This window comes from Pogona vitticeps, chromosome 3, assembly GCF_051106095.1.
Source record: "Pogona vitticeps strain Pit_001003342236 chromosome 3, PviZW2.1, whole genome shotgun sequence".
NCBI classification, from domain to species: domain Eukaryota; kingdom Metazoa; phylum Chordata; class Lepidosauria; order Squamata; family Agamidae; genus Pogona; species Pogona vitticeps.
In genome coordinates, this window is record NC_135785.1 from 222139451 (window position 1) to 222160269 (window position 20819).

Here is a 20819-nt window from a genome sequence, read left to right on the forward strand (position 1 = left end):
GATAGGGTGGCAAGTGAGCGAAGGGAGATGACAGGGCAGGCAAAAGGGGGGGGAATGAGTGAGTGGCTGACTGGATGGGTGAAGAGGTGACCAGATGGACGAAAGAAAGAGTGGGCAAGCAAGGTGGTGAGCAGGCACATGAAGGGGCAAGTGGGCAGGTGCCAGCTTTGCCAGATGCAGGGAAGTGGTGTCAGGAGAAAGGCATTTATTTATTTATTTATTTATTTATTTATTTGTTTGTTTATTTATTTATTTATTTATTTATTTAATTTATACCCCGCCTATCTGGCCCACCGGACCACTCTAGGCGGCTTCCAAATATAAAATCAAATAATAAAACATAGACAAATACATAATAATCAAACAAGAACAGCAGTAAAAATAAAAAGGAAAAGTAAGAAAAAATCAAGAGTTGGCTGGAGGGAAGGCCTGAATAAACAGCCATGTTTTTAATTGGGTTTTAAAGGTGCCCAGCGTGGGGGCCGTGCGAATCGCCGGAGGAAGATTGTTCCAGAGGCGAGGAGCCACCGCCGAGAAGGCCCGGTTTCGTGTCTTCTCATTCCGGGCCTCTCTCGGCGTCAGGCTCCTCAGCCTCACCTCCTGACTCGCGCGGGTGATCTGGGTAGACCTTGGTGGGAGGAGGCATTCCGCCAAATATCGAGGTCCTAAACCATTTAGGGCCTTATAAGTAAGCATTAAAACTTTGAAGTTGACACGGAAACAGATGGGCAGCCAATGCAATGCGGCCAGCGTTGGAGAGATGTGTTGATATTTTCTCACTCCTGTAAGGAGCCTGGCTGCCGCATTCTGCACCACCTGAAGTTTCTGTGTCAGCCTCAAAGGTAGCCCCACGTAGAGCATGTTACAGTGATCTAATCTTGAGATTACGAGCGCATGCACCAAGGTAGTGAGCGTCTCCATGTCGAGATAGGGTCGCAGCTGGGAAATCCGCCAAAGATGGAAAAATGCGGTGCAGACTACCAACGCCACCTGAGTTTCCATGGTGAGCGTTGGGTCCAAATATATGCCGAGGCTGTGGACCCCACTCTTCGCAGCCAAGGTGGTCCCCCCAAATGTGAGAGAGCCACCCAAGCCACCTACCACGGGGGCATCTAGTTTTCTCGTGTGCTCCCAGAGGCATCTGATGGGGTCACTGTGAGATTTAGGAAGCTGGACTAGATGGGCCATTGGCCTGATCCAGCAGGAGTCTTCTTATGTTCTAATGCCATTTTGTTATTGTCTATATGGATTCATTTTGATTTGGAATGCCAAATCATTGCAAGATCTTCTCCTGTTATTTTGTGTCCTTTGTTTGCTGATAGCAGCAGAAGAAAAGAAGTGTAATACATAATGTGCATAATATACAGTACTTCATACACCTTTTGCTGCCTTGCTAGAATGTTTTCCATCCCAGATATTGGGAATTAGTCTTTTCTAACTTCGTATGATATTGTGTTTGTTGTAGTGGGTAGAATGACAGACTAGGACTCTGGAGAACAGGGTTCTAATGCCCCTTGGCCACTCATTGGGAACATGGAACTGGTTAAAACCACTCCTTAAATATCTCACTTACCTTGAAAACTCTATTAGAGTTGCCATAAATTGGTTCTGACCTGATGGCACAGAACACATACAACTGGGTGTGTTTCAGTCTTATCATTGGCAATATCTTGTGGACAAATATGATTCAACAGCACGTGCTGAATGAGTCTTCCTAATACAACTGATTTGGTATGCTGCTAAAGATTGAAGTTGAGAAAAATGACCCCTTTAAAGAAATACAATCTGTAGTGGCACTGTGTATTTTCTAAGATGCACATTTTACTCATGAAATCTGCCTTAATCTGATTCAGTATAGTGAACATTGCCGTTGTCAGATAAGTTATCCAAGGTTTTAGACATATTTTTTTCCCTCTGCCTTACTGGCATATACCAACATATTCACCTCAGATAAGGAGTGTTTCAACACAGACTGTGTACTCAGCCAATGGGTTACAGCACTTTCTTGAGGGAGGACATATGCATGCATTCCTGATACTGAAACGTAGACTTGATAATGTTTCATGCTTATCTTACATTAATATAATTGACTATGCATAATTACTTTACATACAACACATAGCTTTGGTTAAAAGAAAGCTGAAGAAAGATATATGCACCTTTCAAGAAAGTAAATAAATATATAATTCTAGGCAATGACAAATTGTTTATGCTATGATTTATTACAGCTTCTATTGCTGTCCTAAGTCAGAACCACTGAGTTTAACAGGCCTCCCTCCTTAAGAAGTATACCTAGGATTGCACCCTAAATGTGTCTGTTTATGTGGACTGCTCTGTTTTGTAGGGAAAGGATATTATGTTGTTTTCTAAAGGTAGTATGAAATAATTGATAGATGGTTACAGAATAAACAGGAGAAGCTACTGCAGCAGAAATCAGAATATCTTTCAACAAAAGAAGATTTAGTGGCTGTTTTAGAAACATCATGAAAGGAAAAAAATGGTACAAAGGCAAAAATGTCAGAATTCTTTGTAGACGGTTTATGTCTTTCTATAATATATTTCCCAAGCCATTCTCCTTTGCTAAAACGTTGGCTTTACACACTGGTAAAGCCACAATTGTCAGTGAAGGATGCATCAAAGAAAAAATAACTGAAGGAAGTTATTCTGTGATTGAAGGCAGTTCATCATTCTCCCCTCATATCAAACCCTCTATCTCCTTGTTTTATTGTCAGCCATTTGATCGTTTTACCTGTCCCTGTTCTGTGTCTTTCAAGCTATCCTTGTCTTTGATGAACAAGCACAATGATCTGGGCTTGACCTTGCCACCTCTGGTTCGTGGGACTGCCAGATGACAGCCCTGTCAGTGATACGACAAACTGATCAGCTCGAAGTGAAAAGTTTCCTGACAACATAAAGCTCAGGCCGTTCTCAGCACAAGCTACACCAGGGACAGGTATGTGGGCAGAATTAATGCCACACAACTGGAAAGCAGAAAATTGGACATTTGTTTATTAAATGTCACTGTTGTAAGGTGCGTGCATGTTTGGCCTGCATAAGGTGAAGAACCAGAGAGAGAGTTGGGACACAAAGATGGAGACCAATAAAACCAGAGGAACTATGGGACTTTGTATTTCTGGCTATAAGCCCTCATTGTGAGAAATTCAACTCTTGAACTGAACGTTTTGAACTATGCTTTCAGTAAGTTGACAAAAAAAAATCTGCTGCTAATTGAGGGAGTGGAGCAAACTCGGGAGTTAAGAAGATCCTGGTACGAGGATCCTCCTGAGCAAGCAGATTCCACACCTGTCCACTAAATGATGGAAGACACATTAAGCATTCCATACTTCACAATAAGTGATAAGGACCATATATCTAGGGGGAAACAAAGAAACATCTAATGTGCATGCCCAGCTAGCAACCTGCCTAAAAAGAATATAAAAAGAGGGGTCTGGGCAAACATATTTTGTCTGCTGATACCAAAAGGCTTTTGGAACCAACTACATTTTTTGGAACTTGAACAATGCAAAGAAAGAATTCTTCTCTCTTTGGTGAGTACGTATGTGGTGTGAATGTGGTGAATGCATGAAACCTCTTTTATTATAATTGTAATCAATAGGTAATAAAGTATATTCATTTTCCATTTATTAATGTGTCTTGTGAGGTCCTTTGCTGTTTAATATTGTTGTTCTTGGGATACAAAGATCTAGTGTTCACCCCTTTGTGACACTGTTTGCATCACAGAGGGGTATCTTATATGTTTTTGTTAAATGAGAGTGACAATATTGCGAAGATTAATTGTCATTTTAATTAGACAAAAGGAAGTTAGACAAAACAAAAAAGATGTCATACATCATTAAGTTTTAGAATTAATATCCCCTTTGAGCACTGGGAAGAATTTTAAATTCTGGTACCATCACTCCCTCCCCCAAGTAAACCTTTGCTTTCTCAAAAAGTTTGCTCTTCCTTCCGCTCTTTGCTCATCTGCCTGTAAACAAGAATCTCACAGGGATTGTAATGAATAATTAGCTTCATGAAAACAAGCTGAAGTTCACCTGGGCAATGTACGCATGTATGTATATTTCCTGCCTCTTCATAGTCCTTTTGCCTCTCTAGTCAAATAACTTGCTTAAGAATAATGACAAACTGTGCCTTGATTTCCTTTTCCTCATCATTTCTACTCACCCCTGGTGAAATATTATTAATTTATTTCCACCATCACATCTGTTCATTCCTAGCAACATGTCAGTTGAAGGGAACAGTAGGGATGAATATTTACAAAGTTTAAAAAAAAAATAACTAGAAACATAAGCCATTATTATAGTATGTAGTACAGTGATATGCTCTCAGATATCATACTATTAGTAAGCTAAAAACCTCAATTACACTTGAAAAAGACTCCTCTTGCCTCAAATAGAAATCATAGACACTGTTTAGTACAAAGGGGTAGTGATGGGTATGGGGCGAGAAGGAGACTTCCGAAATATCTCATCTCTATTTTGAGGTGAATCCCAAGGGTTGTTTGTGTAAGCCGAATTGCTTACTTCCTGCTGTGTTTCTCATCCTTCCTAAGTTTTCTGTGATTTGGGCTGCCAGGTGAGCAACTTCCCCTCCCCTGGGATTTCAGGCCAAATTGTGAGACTGGAGCTATGTCTTCATGATATTATGGAATTGTATGGTGATTCCACATTTTTATATCTGTAGGTATGTGTTGCTATACACAGAGCTGCTTATAGAGATAGGCACTTACTACAGTTCAGTGGTTTGGTGTGCTTTGGCAGATTGGGCCACATGTGTTGCGTGGGCTCCCTGGATTCTTCCTCCTGCAGGCACCCACTCAGAGGACGAGGTAGGGCAGGGAAGCCCACGGTGCTGCTTCTGATGGGGCACCCATAAGAGTAGGTGGGTATGGAATCAGGGGTACCCGTGCAACATCTGTGGGCCAGATCCACCAAACCATGTTAGAGCACTGAAGCATGTTAAGTGCCCATCTCTAGTTAATTAGTAAATTGTATCTAGAGTAGGCCTATTGAATTACTGGGGATTGAATGAGTCAGCTCCTCCATAAATTCCATTGGTTCAATGGATCTTCCCTAGTTATATCTTGCTAGGCTAAATAACAGGATTTCAGCCAGTGGGTGACTGGGTTTTCATGGAGAGTTGTAAGTTTGATATGTGCCAGGAGAATCTGTAAAGTTGGGAGAGAGAGAGAGAGAGATAAAGCTTTACGTTGATGGAACTGATTGTCTGTTATTCTGTCTAGCTGCAGTGATGATGTTGTATATATTAGTGCATGTATAGAAAATGATGGTTTTGGTTGAGTTTACTATGTTTAAGAGTATGGGAGTTAAGTTTCGGTACTCTTAAAGTCAGAGCCTAAGAGAGATTTCAAGTAGTGAGGGAAAAGAACAAGAGCTGTGATGTAGTTAGTTAAGAGCTGTTTTTGTGTGTTTGTGCATAAGCAAGCATCTATAAAGAAAGAGAGATGTATAGCAAGAACTTGACAGCTTGCAGTATTGAACTGTCTTATTTGCTTTTCTCAATAAACAACTTCTTTGGTTGCAATACTACTTCTGAAAACAGCTCTCACAAGATATTGTACCACACGTACTGTTGGCAAGGACAAAGAGACAAGGTTACACAAATATAAGAGTGGGTGATACCTTTTCTTGTACCACAAAAAAAAAAAAATCAATCAAAGAAATGGCAAGCTTTCATGGAGGAACCCCACTACATTAGACTAAGTGCAACCCTTTCATGCATAGCACAGAAAAACTGTAGACAAAAGAGTCCAAAAATTGATGGTACATATCTGTGAGAGGTAATATCAGGCCACTGGAGGTTGTGGTCTCAAGGATCCTTGCAGAATGACTGGAATTGTTACACTCCACTCTTATGACCTAAAGGTTGCCAATTACACTGTGATTCAAGTCAAAGTTGTGTCACCAAACTAACATAGGCTGTATGGGTTTCAGCCCAAAGTGGTTTTTCCAAAATTGTTTTTAGAAGTGCAATGTAAATTCTGACTTTAACTGTGACAGTGTTTAAGCAGCAGTAGAAAGAGAACACTGGCTGTGTGCCTGGTTTGGTAAAATGAATATTCCAAAGGAAAGAGTCCCTGTTACAAGTTAAATGGTAACCCCAGCCTCAGCAAAGGGTTTGGGGGTGTGTGCCTGTCATCTGATGATGGAACACACCAGATAGAGGAAGGTACAGTAAGCTCTATATGGACTGTCTTCTTAAGATCATTTGGATGGATCCTTGTGATGTTGCAGAAAGAAGGCAAGGAAGGAATAATTAAGAGAGAAGGAAGCACAATATTCAGTCAAACACCTGTGCTGAACCAGTGCACTCTTACATCAGCTGGGAATGTGTGGTCATGGGTGGCTCTTCATTAGAGATGTCTCAAGCAAAACTCAAACTATTGCTGCTTCTGAATTTTCTCCCCTTGGTAAGAGAAAATCACTGAAGCAGTGAACCAATCTTTGGAGAGACTTCAGCTGATGTTTCGAGGTCCATCAACTCCACTTGTGACCCCCAAAATAGCTTGGGGAACAAAGACTATAACATGAAAAAGGTGATATATCTCTGTCAACTGTGGTTGAAATAGTGGCTGGCACTCCCACCTCACTCCTGTTTCTTCACAGGAAGCATAAGCTATACAGATGTATCTGGTGCCTCTGTTATTACAAAAACAAAATATCGGGGAGCAAAATATCTTAGTTCAGCATTGTGTACTATGACCTGCCAAGGCACAAAAATCTGTTTGTCATAGGAGATCTCCCTTAGAAGTAGGCATGCAAAAATTCCTAGGTAAGGGTCTGTTTTTTGTAAAAATAAAACAAACAAAAAAACAATGTAAATGGTATTTAATGTTATGCTATGTTTAGAGCAATACGTTTCATCACTGCATTTTCAGGATTAGAGTCACATCTTCATTTTCAATTTCTAAACAGCCTACTGTTGGGGATTAATAAGCTATTAATCAGATGCTGGCATCATTTTATCTTTTCTCACTGCATATTAACCTCTTTTCCATGAGTAACCACTGACCATTTTATAACCATGAAGCAACTTGAGTGAGGTCCTTGACCTAGTAAATTGCTAATCATTGGTAAATTGGCCGCAATCAACTGGAGTATAATTGAAGTAGCATGCGTCTCTGCATAAGCAAGTGATTTATTTACTGCATCATTCTTATATTGCAGTTTAAAGTGGCGAAATTCATAATTTCATGAATTGAGAATCAATACTGAAGCTTATTTTAGTAATTAGTACATTCTGTTCTAAGAGGAGGGCTACATGAAGTTTTGATTTGAAGTCCAACCCTGAAAATAAAAATGCAGCACAGCTCTTTCTCCATGGTGTCTGTCTTTCTGTCTGTCTGTGAAAATGTCTTCGTGCCTTAAAGAGCAGTGATCTTCCCAGGTGCCCTTAATGTGTCCAAGACTTCAGCCCCCTTCAGTCCGAATGAGGAAATAATGGGACTATTGACAGATATAGGAGATTTCAAGCAGAGGTGGAAAAGTATTCTGTTGGATTCAACAGAAGTAGTGTGTTTCCAGTTCCTGAGTAGAGATGGGCACGAACTGGGAAAATGACAATTCATGATGGCTCATGGTTTATTGTTATTCACAAACCATGAACCACTAACACTCTGATGAAATGAAGCATTTTTTGGTTTGTGTGATTTGGCATGTCTGGGAGCAGTAGAATGGTCCCTACATACAGTAAGTTAGAGATATCAGAGTCACAATGAGTCTTCATTTGTCTCTCCTCCCCATCCCCTCCAAGTTTGGCAAAGATTGGATTTGGGAGGTCTGAGTTATAGCCCATGTACAAATCACCTACGTCAATAATAATGGCAATAGCAGGCTGGGTATGTGGGACTCGTCAGCCTTGGGAGGCAGCCCATCAAGGAGACGGAAAACTCAGATTTCAAACCTCAACTGCCTTGTGGCTATATTCACTGATGGAAAAGGCTTCAGGAGTTAACCTTGAGGTAAAATCTGGAGCCGGAGTCCTGAAAGCAGTTTGTGTCGTTCTGTCAACTCCTGCGACATTGCTGGAACCAGTTGCGACGTGGAGAGGGAGGATTTGCTGCTTGGGTAACAGCCTATCCTCCATATTATTTTACCCAGGCTTCATGCCCTGAAGAGGACATTCCAGCTTCACATACAGCATCAAAACACTGTTCCAAGTCCTCCATACAGAGCATGCTACCATAATCTTTCGAGACTGAAGGATGCCTATGTAGCAGTCGCTGCTGTTAATGACATCATTAGCATTAGCAGTGTAGCTTTCGCAACAGGATATCAGTCAGTTCTTCCAGCTGGGCATATTCCTCTCCTCTATTATAACTAGGGATGTGAAAATCTGAAAGTTTTTCTCACCAGCATTCTCATTCTGTCAAAGTTTCCATCAGGTTGTGAGACCTTTTAAATTTTTTTAACATTTTGCACTAAATACCTCATATTTTGGCACACACTTTTGCAAATGTGTGCTTCTCTCTCTCTCCATCTCTCTTTAAGCCAATTATCAGTGTGCATTTTGGAAACGCACAGTTTTCCAGTTTGTGAGCATTTACCACGGCATAAAGAAAAGAAACAATTTGAGCTTTTCCATTTTCTCCTGCTAAGAGGAAACCAAAATATATGTGCTCGCTTTCGTTAATAGTCTGACAGGCCACAATAAATTAGTAATGAGGATTTCTTTTCACCCCTTGGGATGACTGTAGGGGAGAGGAGGCCATGAAGGAGAGCAGCAGGTGGGAATTAGTTCTGCCACTTCTCTAATCAAAGCATCATTACCTCATCACTTTACAGTGGTTTTCTGACTATCCTAGAATAGTCGTTTCTTGTTTCCTACCTCTCTGAACTCTTCATATTAAAGAAAATATCTACCCCATGAAAACATGAAAGGGAATTTAAAAAGAAAATGTTTTCCACTTTGGAAGTTTAACAGCAGCATATTTCATGGACTGAGCAGGGAGACTACCTCACTCCCAAATTTTAGAGGAGGGCTGCTGTGGTCATGAGCTGGCTATGTTTAATTTGCTATACTATATGCATAGAGACCATGGCTATAATTCTGTTCAATTTAATGGTAATCACAGAAGTCTTTTTCTGGGGGTGTCTGTAACTCCTCCTGAAAAACAAATAAATAAATAGATTGCAATAAATTGAACAGGATACCACCAAATATATTTTAATAATTGTTACAGTGTAGAATAGGAACAACATACAAAAAGATTGCAAACAAAACTGTCTATTGAGTTTTGTCAGAATATAGAAATTTTATAGGCCTGAACATGTATAAGTGTTTCATTAACGAGCTGCCATTGTGCACAGATGTGAGAATGCCGAATCATTCTGGAGATGATGCAATGTCTTGAAACCAGAAGAAGACCAGGTGCAAAGGATGAAGTCATCTGTCTTCTGATTGGACTAAAAATGCCATGTACATGTATATAAGTGGACAGTGTCTTTGTGTCTTTCTCTTCCTCCTCTACCACTTTCTGCCGTGCACTATGTCTGTTTGTATAAAGAGCTCCTGCCATGCTGATGAGATGCCTGCCTGTAAATATCTGTAAATACTTGTAAATACAACCGTCTTGCAACAAAAGAAGAACTTGTGTCTTCAATAACTCTGCGTTTTTCCTGTTGCCAAATCCGTGACAAGTTTTATGCTATTATCTGTTTCGAAGCGTTGATGGCCATGTTCAGTTCCTGGTAGAGAAGAGGCAGAAATAAATATCAATTCATTTTTTATCTCCTTCTCCCCAAGCTTATTAAATGTTCATATTCAGAATGGAAACATTTGAGCATAATTGTGTCCCAGGTTAGGAAAAACTGAAATTGACTAGTTTATCCACCAAAGCCTAGGCCTAAAAGTCCAATATGAACACCTCAGTATTGATAATATTCATGCTCAAATAGAACCCACTGTTTCCCTATTTTTAACACACATTAGAACAGGCGGATGTAAGATGGTTCTCTCCACAGTGGGCATGGTACCACACTGAATTTGTTTAATGCTGATGTGTCCCAATTGTTTACCCAATTTGTTTCTGAAGAATTGACTACAATGTGTAAATTGTTTATTTGGGACAAAAGGTCCCAGGTTTCAACAATTTGAAAGGAGGAGAAAGCAAAAAGGACAGATTTTGCCATGTCTAGATTAAGGCATCAATCTGTATTTGTCAGAAATGTATTGAAGCAGCATGCTTCATCCACTCCAAAGCCCTTGGGATGGTCTTCCTAAAATGCATCATAAAATGCGGATACTGTATTTCATAGATCTTAACTACTAAGCAAATAGCAACTCCAGAGCAAATAATAATTTACTTGCAATATTTGAGATTTTGTTAATGTACAGAGCATTGGGAACCTCTAACAGCTGAGAAATCACATAAGCACTTAATTTGTCCTTCGTCTTTCATGTGGTGAAGTAATACCATTAGAAAGAGACAGCATAATGTGGCTGTTATGGTCTGAACAAATAGCATTAATAGCCTTTAAAACAACATGTTAAAGTGGCATATTGTGGTATAATTCAGATTTGGTGTATGTTAAATAATTGACTACATGGGGGGAGGCAAATAATAGGGTGCTTTAGGGTTGTAAATATATTATGCATTACCATTGAATTATTACAGTAGCAAAATATCATAAAAGCATGACAGAAAAATCAATGGTCACCACTATTTAGTGAATACAGACCATGTTTACTAATTTGACTTTTTAGAATATTGATCATGAGGTGGAAGAAACATAATATAGAAAGTAGCAGAAAGGATTTAAATTATGTTTGTAAGCTGAAAAAACCTCTCATTGTTACAAGTAATTTGATTATATATGTGCTTTGTTGCTGTAGGTTTTAGTACAGGTGGGAAATCCACCATGCTGTTTTCTACTCATGCTGTGAAAATACAGCACAAGGCACTTGGGTGTAACATTTAGTTAGGAAGCGTACCACTGAGGTCTCCACCTCTATGTAAGATCCATTGTTTACTGTTCTAATCAATATTTCATTCAAATAAATCTTTCTTCCACACCTGGCTCCATAAGGGGGAAGGTGGTGTTTTTTTGTTTGTTTGCATTCATCCCTAAGAGTATATATTCTATTGAAAAATAAAGTTTCAAAATCAGAAGAGTCAGATTTTCCAGTTTTAAAGCTAGACCTTATGAACAAGACCTTAAGACAGAATGTGTAGATACATTGCATATTCTGATGAAATTTACCAGTGTAGGAAATAAAACTGTTTTGCAAGTTATGATGAATAATTTGTGTAAAGTCATTTGGGGGAAGGGACATTACATTTTCCTTTTCCCCTCCTTGAGCTTTGGGGGAATCCCTAGAAATTGCTTCTGACTTGGTAATAACTTTGGAACCTGCAGATTGGGGAAGGGAATTCTTTAACACTTGAAAATCACCATGAATAGTCAGTCATTCCTAGCAAGACCAGGAACAGGTGGATTTTGTGAGTTACAGTGTTATTTCCCCAAATCTGCAGCTGTCAAAGTCTTCCCCTTGTATTTCAAACAGCCTCAGCACAGCTTCTTAACTGAAAAAAATTTGGGATGACCAGTTTTGTTACAGCATAACATAATTTGCTTAGAGCTGCTGCATTTGAAGTCAAAAGCCTTGGAGAGAGCTCGTAATCTCCTGAATGAGATGAATAGAAAAGGGAGAAAGCAGCTACCAGGAGAAGGACCTTTTTTATCTGGAAAACAATGTTAAGTCTGCCAGTGATTGGAAAATGTAGACAATTCTGTAAACTCCAGAAAGGATTTTTAAAAAAATCTTTTGGGCTGTAGGTTCTGGAATTCAGTGATGGTCTCATTGGCACATAGTGTACCAGACCATTAACATGAATCAATTAGTAGTAGAATACATTGATTTGAGACAGGGATTTACCCACCTGTCCTGGAGACACCTTGGCCTGTAAAACAGGTCTTCTACCAACTTATACACATTCCATCCTACATGTCTGGTCCAGATGGTTCATTAAATCCTGATGGACAGTCCACATGCATTTTCTGAACAGTTAGGAAAATGTTCTGGATTACTTCCAAAGTAGGTTTGCTGCCACAAATCCCTGTTAATGACTAATACCATGTCTTGTAATGAAACCCATTAATTGCTGCCTCATAATCACTATTATGCACTGCATAGGATTATGTGCATTTCTGATCATTGACACGGAACTGTCTGCTGTCTCTTCTCTTGATGAGAAACAAGCAAAAACAGAAGTGAGCTTCATTGATGAAACCTTGTACATCCCATTATGTTCATATGTCCAGGACACATTATTTTTGTGACTACCAAAAGTTATAAAAGGGATTTTTGACTCCATTCTTTCAGAAGCAAGCATACTTTGTTCTCTGACTCCATCCTTCCTTTCTGAACAGTAAGTATGTGCTGTAACTGAAGCTTTCACTTGCTTTGGAATAGGTGCTGTCAAAGACAGGAATGACTTAGTCTCCTAAGAAAGGTTTGAAAATTAAAAGAATATACAGAATTCTTAAAACCAAATACTTTTTCAGTTCTTTTTTTAGATGAAAGTGTCTTGAAAAATCAACCTCCTGAAAACAAGAAAGTATTTTAGGCCTAGATGAAGGTGAAGGACAATGAGCAACCTGAAGAAGTATCTTTTATATTCAATGTGGGTTTTAATGTTTTAACAACTTTCTTATTTTGCCAATCAGTAAGGAGACTGGAGGAGTATGCCTTCTTCGTGGCTGTGGCTGGTTCTAGAACGTCATTCCTTGGGAGGTTTTTCTAGCTATACTTGTCATTGAAATTCTGTTCCCAAAGGAATGCCTTTCTATCTCTACAGATGTTCAGCCTGTCTGAATGACTCTTCTTGCTGTGTTTCTTTGTTGTTTTTACATCTTATCATCAGTTTTTGCAAAACGATTAATATTTTAAATACTATTTCAACTTGATTGTATGATTTACATGCTTCCTGAAATGAAAAGGCCTTTGGGAAGAGTTACTTCATTATATCCCTCTCATGACTTTACCAAAGTGCAAGAAACTGAGCAAGTTGTTAGTTTTCCGCAGAGATCATTTTATTATGAAAGTTATGACATTGACACACACTCCTCAGCCACCTTACAGGGAAAGTAAGCACAGGCCACCCATCTGTGGAGAACTTTTATAAAACAATATTTTTCTTTGACTTTTTTTTCCAAAAGCAAATCAGTATGGTTGAAAACATGTGAAAGAAAGGTACAGCTTTACAGTTACTGACAACAGAGTAACTGTAAAGCTATGCAACAAATGAATAGAGATTTAATGACATGAACATATGTTCATGTTATTACATTTCTATGTTCATGTTCTTGGTTTTGTAGGGCTATCCTTTTAAACATTAGTAACTTATCAAGTTTTAAACTTTAAATCATCAAAAAGTAATACCATTAATACAGTTACAAATTTGAATACTACTAAAATGTATGCCTTCAGTTCCACATACCACTAAGAAACCAGAATATTTCTTCGCATAAAACTATCTACAGAATCTCTCCAAAATGTTCAGAAATCAGTCTCGGGACATTACAACGTTTCACAAATCCAAGGCCCAAGGACAAAAATGGTAAAAACCTAAGGTAATCACCATAATCGCCATCTTAGAACTGCAGAGCTGAAAGGGACCTTATAAATCATCAAGTCCAATCCTTGTCAAGGAGGCACAGTGGGAAATTGAACTCCAACCATTGTTCCACAACCAGATATTTAAAATACTGAGCCATCTAGCATAAACTACTGAAACACATGCTTTTTTAAAAAAACATGTCATCATGCTGGAACCAACTTATAGTGATCCTGATAGGGCTTACAAGGTAACTGAGATATTTAAGAACTGATTTTTCCACACCCCTGGTGACCTTCCATGGTAGAGCAGGCGTTCAGATCTAGACCTCTTGAGTCCTAGCCTATCATTCTATCTACTACACTGCGCTGGGTATCACAAATATATATGCAAATATATAATACCACTATATCAAACTTGTCTTTCTATTCCCCTCCCTTCTAGAAATAGAATCACTAGTAATAGTGATTCTGTGGGGCCTGAAGTATTGTTCCTTGGGGAATATGTACTTCCTTCCTTCCTATCTCTCTCTCTCTCTCTCTCTTTCTAAACCATAATACAAAAGAATTCCCTGCCCACTGAGCTAAACCAATTAATTTATGGAGTTTATTTACACATTTTCAGAGTAGCTTGTTTTGCAACATTTCTGTAAGAGTTTTAATAGGTAAAGGTTCCCCTTGACATTTTTAGTCCAGTCGTGTCCGACTCTAGGGAGTGGCGCTCATCCCGCTTTTCAAGCCATAGAGCCAGCACCTGTCCGAAGACAGTTTCTGTTGTCACGTGGCCAGCGTGACTAGGGAATGCTGCTTTACCTTCCCACCGAGATGGTACCTATTTATCTACTCGCATTTACATGCTTTCGAACTGCTAGGTTGGCGAGGAGCTGGGACAAAGCGACGGGAGCTCACTCTGTCGCGTGGATTCGATCTTAGGACTGCTGGTCTTCTGACTTTCCAGCACAGACACCAAATGGGCAGAGATGTAGCAGTAAGTTTAGAACTGCAGGTGCACATCATGACAGTGCCCATAACCACTGTAACCTCTAAGAAGAATCTAGATATGCACGCTGCTGGATTAGTGCATATCAACAGTTGAGGGGGTGGGGTCTTTTGTAAGGTTAATATTGCCTGTTGAAGACGAATCCACCTTCAAATACCACAGGCATAGCTAGTAGCAATATATTGTTTCTGGGGAAATCTGTTTCTTTCCCAGTTACTGAGAGGATTTCAGCTAAGCTCCAAGGAAACAGGACACTCTGTACAGTGCTGGCAGAGGATAGCATATAGCCTCTGCTACTCAGAAAGTCCCAGGACTTTGACCCTATAAGCCTTGGCTCTACTATACCACTGACTTTGAAAGCCTCTTCTGTTGAATTAGCTTTCAGAGAATCTCATTTTATAATCCATGCCAGATGAGAACATCTGTTCTATTCATAATACAGCAAAGGATTCTGAACTGGAAAGTCATATTCCAAACCAGGCAATGTTAGATCAACAGCATCACACTTCTTGTTTTCCCTATATTTCTGGATTTGATTTTTAATCATGCCAAATCTCTGCACATAGATGGCACATGCTCAGCCATTTTCAATGAGTGAAAATAGTTGCCTTTCATGACTGTTTTGCACAGGAAATTGTGTGTACAAATGCACTGATTAAATTCACACTTCTGACATTAGGTTTTGCATAGCTGCTGTGGGGGAAGGGGAGAAAACTAAATTTACATTTAAATGTACTCCAGCTAGATGTTAAATCCCAATTTAATTCCTGTCAACAGAAATTAAGCTTATATATACAAAGAGCAAGCCTGATAGACTGACAATCATGTATGATACATATGACTTTGAATTTGATGCTGGTTAGTGCTATCTGAATAGGCAAGTAATTATAAGTTATATCCCAGAGCCTTAAGAATTTGACTGCTGTTTTTCTTTTTAAAGTTACTAAATTGATTTTTCCAGGTTTGAATTGAAAAAGCTGCATTTGATTAGTCAATGAATAAAGTGATGGGATGAGGTAAACAACAGCAGCCTCATGACATACACTACATCTAGCACAGCACCAGAAGAGGACACTTAGTGAGGCAATTCTGAAGAGCAGACTCACCTATGAGAAAGTATTGCAAATTATTTCAAGAATATGCATAAGCATTTTAGATTCCATTTGAACATTAAATAAGGCTTGATTATGGGGTCACTGAATCAGCATACTAAGTATCTCTGTGCAGTGCTCCAGATAGAAAAAAACTTTTTTAAAAAAAGCATTTCAATCAGTTTACTAAAACAGGGCCAGCCTCAGGATTTTTTTGAGCTTATATGAAGGGCAGGGGAATTCACAGCTTTCTGATATTGTTGAGTGTTTTCATCACCCCTCACCATTGTCTAAGCTGGTAAAACCTGATGGGAACTGGCAGTCCAACAACATCTCATAATGGGCCGTGTCTTCTTACCACTGATGTTGTGTGCCTCGTTGTAAACACTTATTGTTTTTGTTTCTAACACTTGTAGCTTTATATTTTCTGACCATCACACATCTCTTGTTGATTCAGGTGCTTACGTATTATTACCTTACATTTTATACAAGGCAATAATTGTTGTTTTTGTTTAGTAGTTAAGTCATGTCTGACTCTTCGTGTCCCCATGGACCAGAGCACACTAGGCCCTCCTGTCTTCCACTGACTCCCAGAGTTGTGTCAAATTCATGTCGGTAGCTTCAATGACACTGTCCAACCATCTTGTCCTCTGTCATCCCCTTCTCTTCCCTTCACTCTTTCCCAACATCAGGGTCTTTTCCAGGTCTCTTCATGAGATGGCCAAAGTATTGAATCCTCAGCTTCAAGATCTGTCCTTCCAGTGAGCACTCAGGGTTGATTTCCTTCAGAATGGATAGGTTTGATCTCCTTGCAGTCTAGAGGACTCTCAAGAGTCTCCTCCAGCTCCACAATTCAAAAGCATCAATTCTTCAGTGGTCAGCCTTTTTTATGGTCCAGCTCTCACTTCCATACATTGCTACTGGAAAAACCATAACTTTGACTATTGGGACTTTTGTTGGCAAGGTGATGTCTCTGCTTTTTAACATGTTGTTTAGGTTTGTCATCACTTTCCTCCCAAGAAGCAGGCGTCTTTTAATTTTGTGGCTGCTGTCACCATCTGCAATGATGGAGCCCAAGAAAGTAAAATCTGTCACTGCCTCCATACTTTCCCTTTCTATTTGCCAGGAAGTGATGGGACCAGTGGCCATGATCTTGGTGTTTTTTATGTTGAGCTTCAGACTATTTTTGTGCACTCCTTTCCCCTCCCCCATTATCAATGAGCAAAAAGGTAATTTTTCCAGAAATAGAAATGCCATTCAGCTCAGTGGATTGGAGTACCGGGCTGTAGAGATAGGGGCTAGGCATTCTAATTTCCACCATATATCCCAAGAGAGGGGCCAGGCAAGATCCCCTACAGGGTGTGTGGCCTGATGAGGTTATATCCCTTCCACCTGGGCAGCTTAGGGCTAGCTGCACAGTCTCATAGCGCCACTAGAAAAAAATGACTGCAAAACTACTTCTGAGGAGCTTAGGCTTAGGAAACTCTTGTTCCACCCCTTAAGTCAATATGATCTTGGTAGTACATAATTATTAATTACTGTTTCTTCTGTAATTTTATGGTTGATTTATTGATTAAGTCTATTTTGTTATGTCAACATACAACAGTAGGCATATTATTAATTATAATATTGAAAACCAGAATTTACCATAGAAGAACAAGAATGAGCTAAACACTGTCTCTCTTAAGTCTTCATAATGTTTTAGGAGAAAACATCAGTGGAATGCTCTGAAAATAATTCTGTCAGAAGCCACTGATGGATCAAATCTTGTAATAAGTTGTATCCAACTATTATATGTTCAGAGTAAAACATGTCACAAAAATGCTGCTGTTCCTTCTGGCCTGTAATTTCTTTGTGGTAGACATGACAGAGAGATGCTCCAATAAAACTGTCCATGAGGGTTTTCTTCTTCTTGGCAGTCAGGAGGATGTAGTAAGGAAGAAGTAGTTGCAATTTTCTTACCATCATGCTGATAGAATTGCACTGTCAGACAGATTGTACAGCATTGTGAGAAACATTTCAACTTGCTTGTTGTATCAGCTGTGTCAGGAATCAATCTTCCTATTGCCACATTTGTCATGTCTCAAAAGTTCTCTTAGATGGATAAATAGGATGAGAAGCATAGGGCTTTTGCTTTTGCTGCCTTTTTTGTGGTGCTAAGATGTACAGACATTTCAGTGTTTCCTTTTTTGAACAATGAACTACTGATCTTTAATTTTGTAGGAGGACACTGGAATCTTTTACTTATTTTATTTCTTTTCTTTTTTCCTCCTAAAAAGAGATCGAAGACAAATAGCTATAGAGAGAGCAATTTGGGACTTCTCATACATGCAAAGAAATGGTTATTAGATGGTAACAATGAACACTGAGATTATGGGCAACATCAGACAAGTTCAGACTAGAATATTTCATGCATTCAGCAGACACTCTGCCCTTTTGATGATTTGGCTAGCCCTTAGTGAATGCTCAACTCTGAAAGAATCTTCAGATTTTTTCATGACAATATGCTGGAGAATACTCATACCCTTATATAGAATGGAACAAATTTCACTGACACAAACATTCTTGATAAATGTATGAATTTTCAATGTTCCTGATCTTTTGTCATTGCAAGATAAGGCACACCTTGTCTTGAACATTCACATGATTGAGCCTTGGCTAAAATACACCACCCACCCATTCATTCATTCATTCATTCATTCATTCATTCATTCATTCATTCATTCATTCATTCATTCATTCATTCATTCATTCATTCATTCATTCATTCATTCATTCAGCCTTTCTCCTAAAAAAAGGACCAAAGATGGTTTACATACTTAAAAAGAGACAATATTAAAAGACCAAAAAAATTGGTTATTTGGATATTTAAAAAGAATTAAACAACCTGTATATTAAAAATGTTAGATAAAAAAAGCATTACTAAAAGAGACTTACAAGCAACAAAAATACATGCATTCCCATTTTTTTTTTAAAAAAAACCTTTCTTAACTAGTCACAAAGGGAAAGCGTGCCTGTAGAGAAAGGTCTTTGTCTGCTTGTGGAAGGACAACAGTGATATGGCCAACCTGGCCTCCCAGAGTCTGGGAGCAGCAACGCAACAGAGAAGGACCCCACCAAATATACCTGTAAGGATGCTGGGACAGAAAAAAAGTCCTGCCCTGTGATCCATGTAAAAGTAAATAAAACCCTGTATAAATTTTTAAAATGTGTAGATTCAAATACCATATAAACATATGCGCAAACACACCTTTAATCTGTGGAGAAAATGCATACAAAATATGGATTGGCATTACCATGCAAACAGAAGAAAAAATATCTCAATCTGATTGATAAAAAATGTGGGACAAAAATGTGTCTAAGATTTGGAGAAATGCAATGAAAGCCAGGATTGAAGAATCAGATTTTAAAAACACACACTACTAACTCTAATAGGAATGAAACATTTGTCTTGTTCAATTAAGCTGATCTTGTCCACCATTCTGCCTGTAAAAGTGGCCAACTAGATACCCATGAGTGACAAGATGTTACCCTCTTTTTGCCACCAGCCTCTGACAGTTAGCTATATTGCTTCTCATAATAAAATTCCATTTAAGTTATCCTGCATAATGTCTTACTGATTTACCAGAGAGATCTGGTTACCTGCCTGGTCATATAACTGCAACAAGAGACACAACTGGATCAATTGCTGAAGCTGCTTCTGTGCTTACAGTTATGAATAGGATACTTGCACTTTAAATCTAAATATAGGTGGTTCTTGGAACAGTTGCATCGTCTTGCGAGGCACCACTGTACACACTATTACCAAAGGGGGGAGGAACCTATTTGAAAAAGCAAACATTATAGTTGAAGCACAGAAATGCAGACCACCTATCACCCCCCCCCCCCAAAAAAGAAAAACAATGATATTGATACACCATATTGTCCCTTCACTTCTGCAGTACGTAAAGTCCAAGAATTATCTGAAGCTCACATTTTGAAACTTATGGTTCCACATGTTTCTTCAACAAACAAGTAGCAATTGTTGTAGGTTTTTTGGGATTTCTGGTCGTGTTCTTGAGGATTTTCTTCCTAATATTTCACCAGTATCTGTGGCCGGCATCTTCAGAGGACAGGTAACAGAACTCTGTCCCACTCAATCCCACTCAGGCCCATTGTAAATGCCATCGGCTCCCCGACATATGAATTTGCATAATACCTACCCACCCTCCTATAGACCCATATTGGACAAACCTGATCCTATATCAAAGACTCAGGACATTTCATAAAAAAGATCAGCATCCTAAAATTCAACCCCAGGGACAGACTGGTCAGCTTTGATGTAGTATCCCTATTAACCAAGGTACTGATAAAGGACACTCTGACACTCGTCCAGCAGATCTTTCCAGAAGACATCAAGGCTCTTTTCCAACACTGCCTACCAACCAGCTACTTTCAGTGGGATAATGAGTTCTATGAACAGACAGATGGAGTGGCCATGAGGAGCCCTCTCAGCCCAGTTATAGCAAACCTCTACATGGAACATTTTGAAAAACGGGCCCTGACTTCAGCACCCTTCTCACCCAGAGTCTGGTTCCAATACGTGGATGACACCTTTGCAATTTGGAACCACAGTGAATAAAAACTGGAAGAATTTCTAAACCATCTCAATAGCATCCACCCAAAAATACAATTCACCATGGAAAAAGAAAAAGAGGGCCAACGCCCTTTCTTAGATGTCATGGTCATACACAAAACTGACCTCTTATTGGTACACAAGAAAACCCACAAACAGAGACCAGTACCTACACAGAAACTTTAATCACCACCCACGACAAAAAAGAAGCATAATCAAAACACCGGTAGACCGTGCAAATGGGAACTGTGAAGCTCAATTTCTGAGCACCGAACTCAACCAGCCAAATGGCTATTCCAAGAATGAAATCACAAGAGCCATCAAACCAAGAAAACAACACCAAACTGAAGAGGAAAAACAGCCACCCACAAATAAAGTATTTCTGCTTTACATCAAAGGGGTCACAGACCGCATGGGAAAACTTTTGAAAAAACACAACCTACAAACAGTATTCAAGCCCACCAAAAAAATACAACAAATGTTACAGTCAGCAAAGGACAAAAGGGACCCCCTCATC

At 39.2% G+C, this 20819-nt stretch overlaps 1 long non-coding RNA gene across 1 annotated transcript in view; it reads left to right on the forward strand.

Moving 5' to 3' along the window:
* Window positions 1-1110: 1110 nt before the first annotated feature.
* Window positions 1111-20819, forward strand: part of LOC144587997 (uncharacterized) — a 54047-nt gene continuing 34338 nt past the window's right edge. Inside the window, exon 1 of the long non-coding RNA XR_013543292.1 lies at window positions 1111-3548. This is a non-coding gene — a long non-coding RNA (uncharacterized LOC144587997). The remainder of the gene's footprint in view (window positions 3549-20819) is intronic.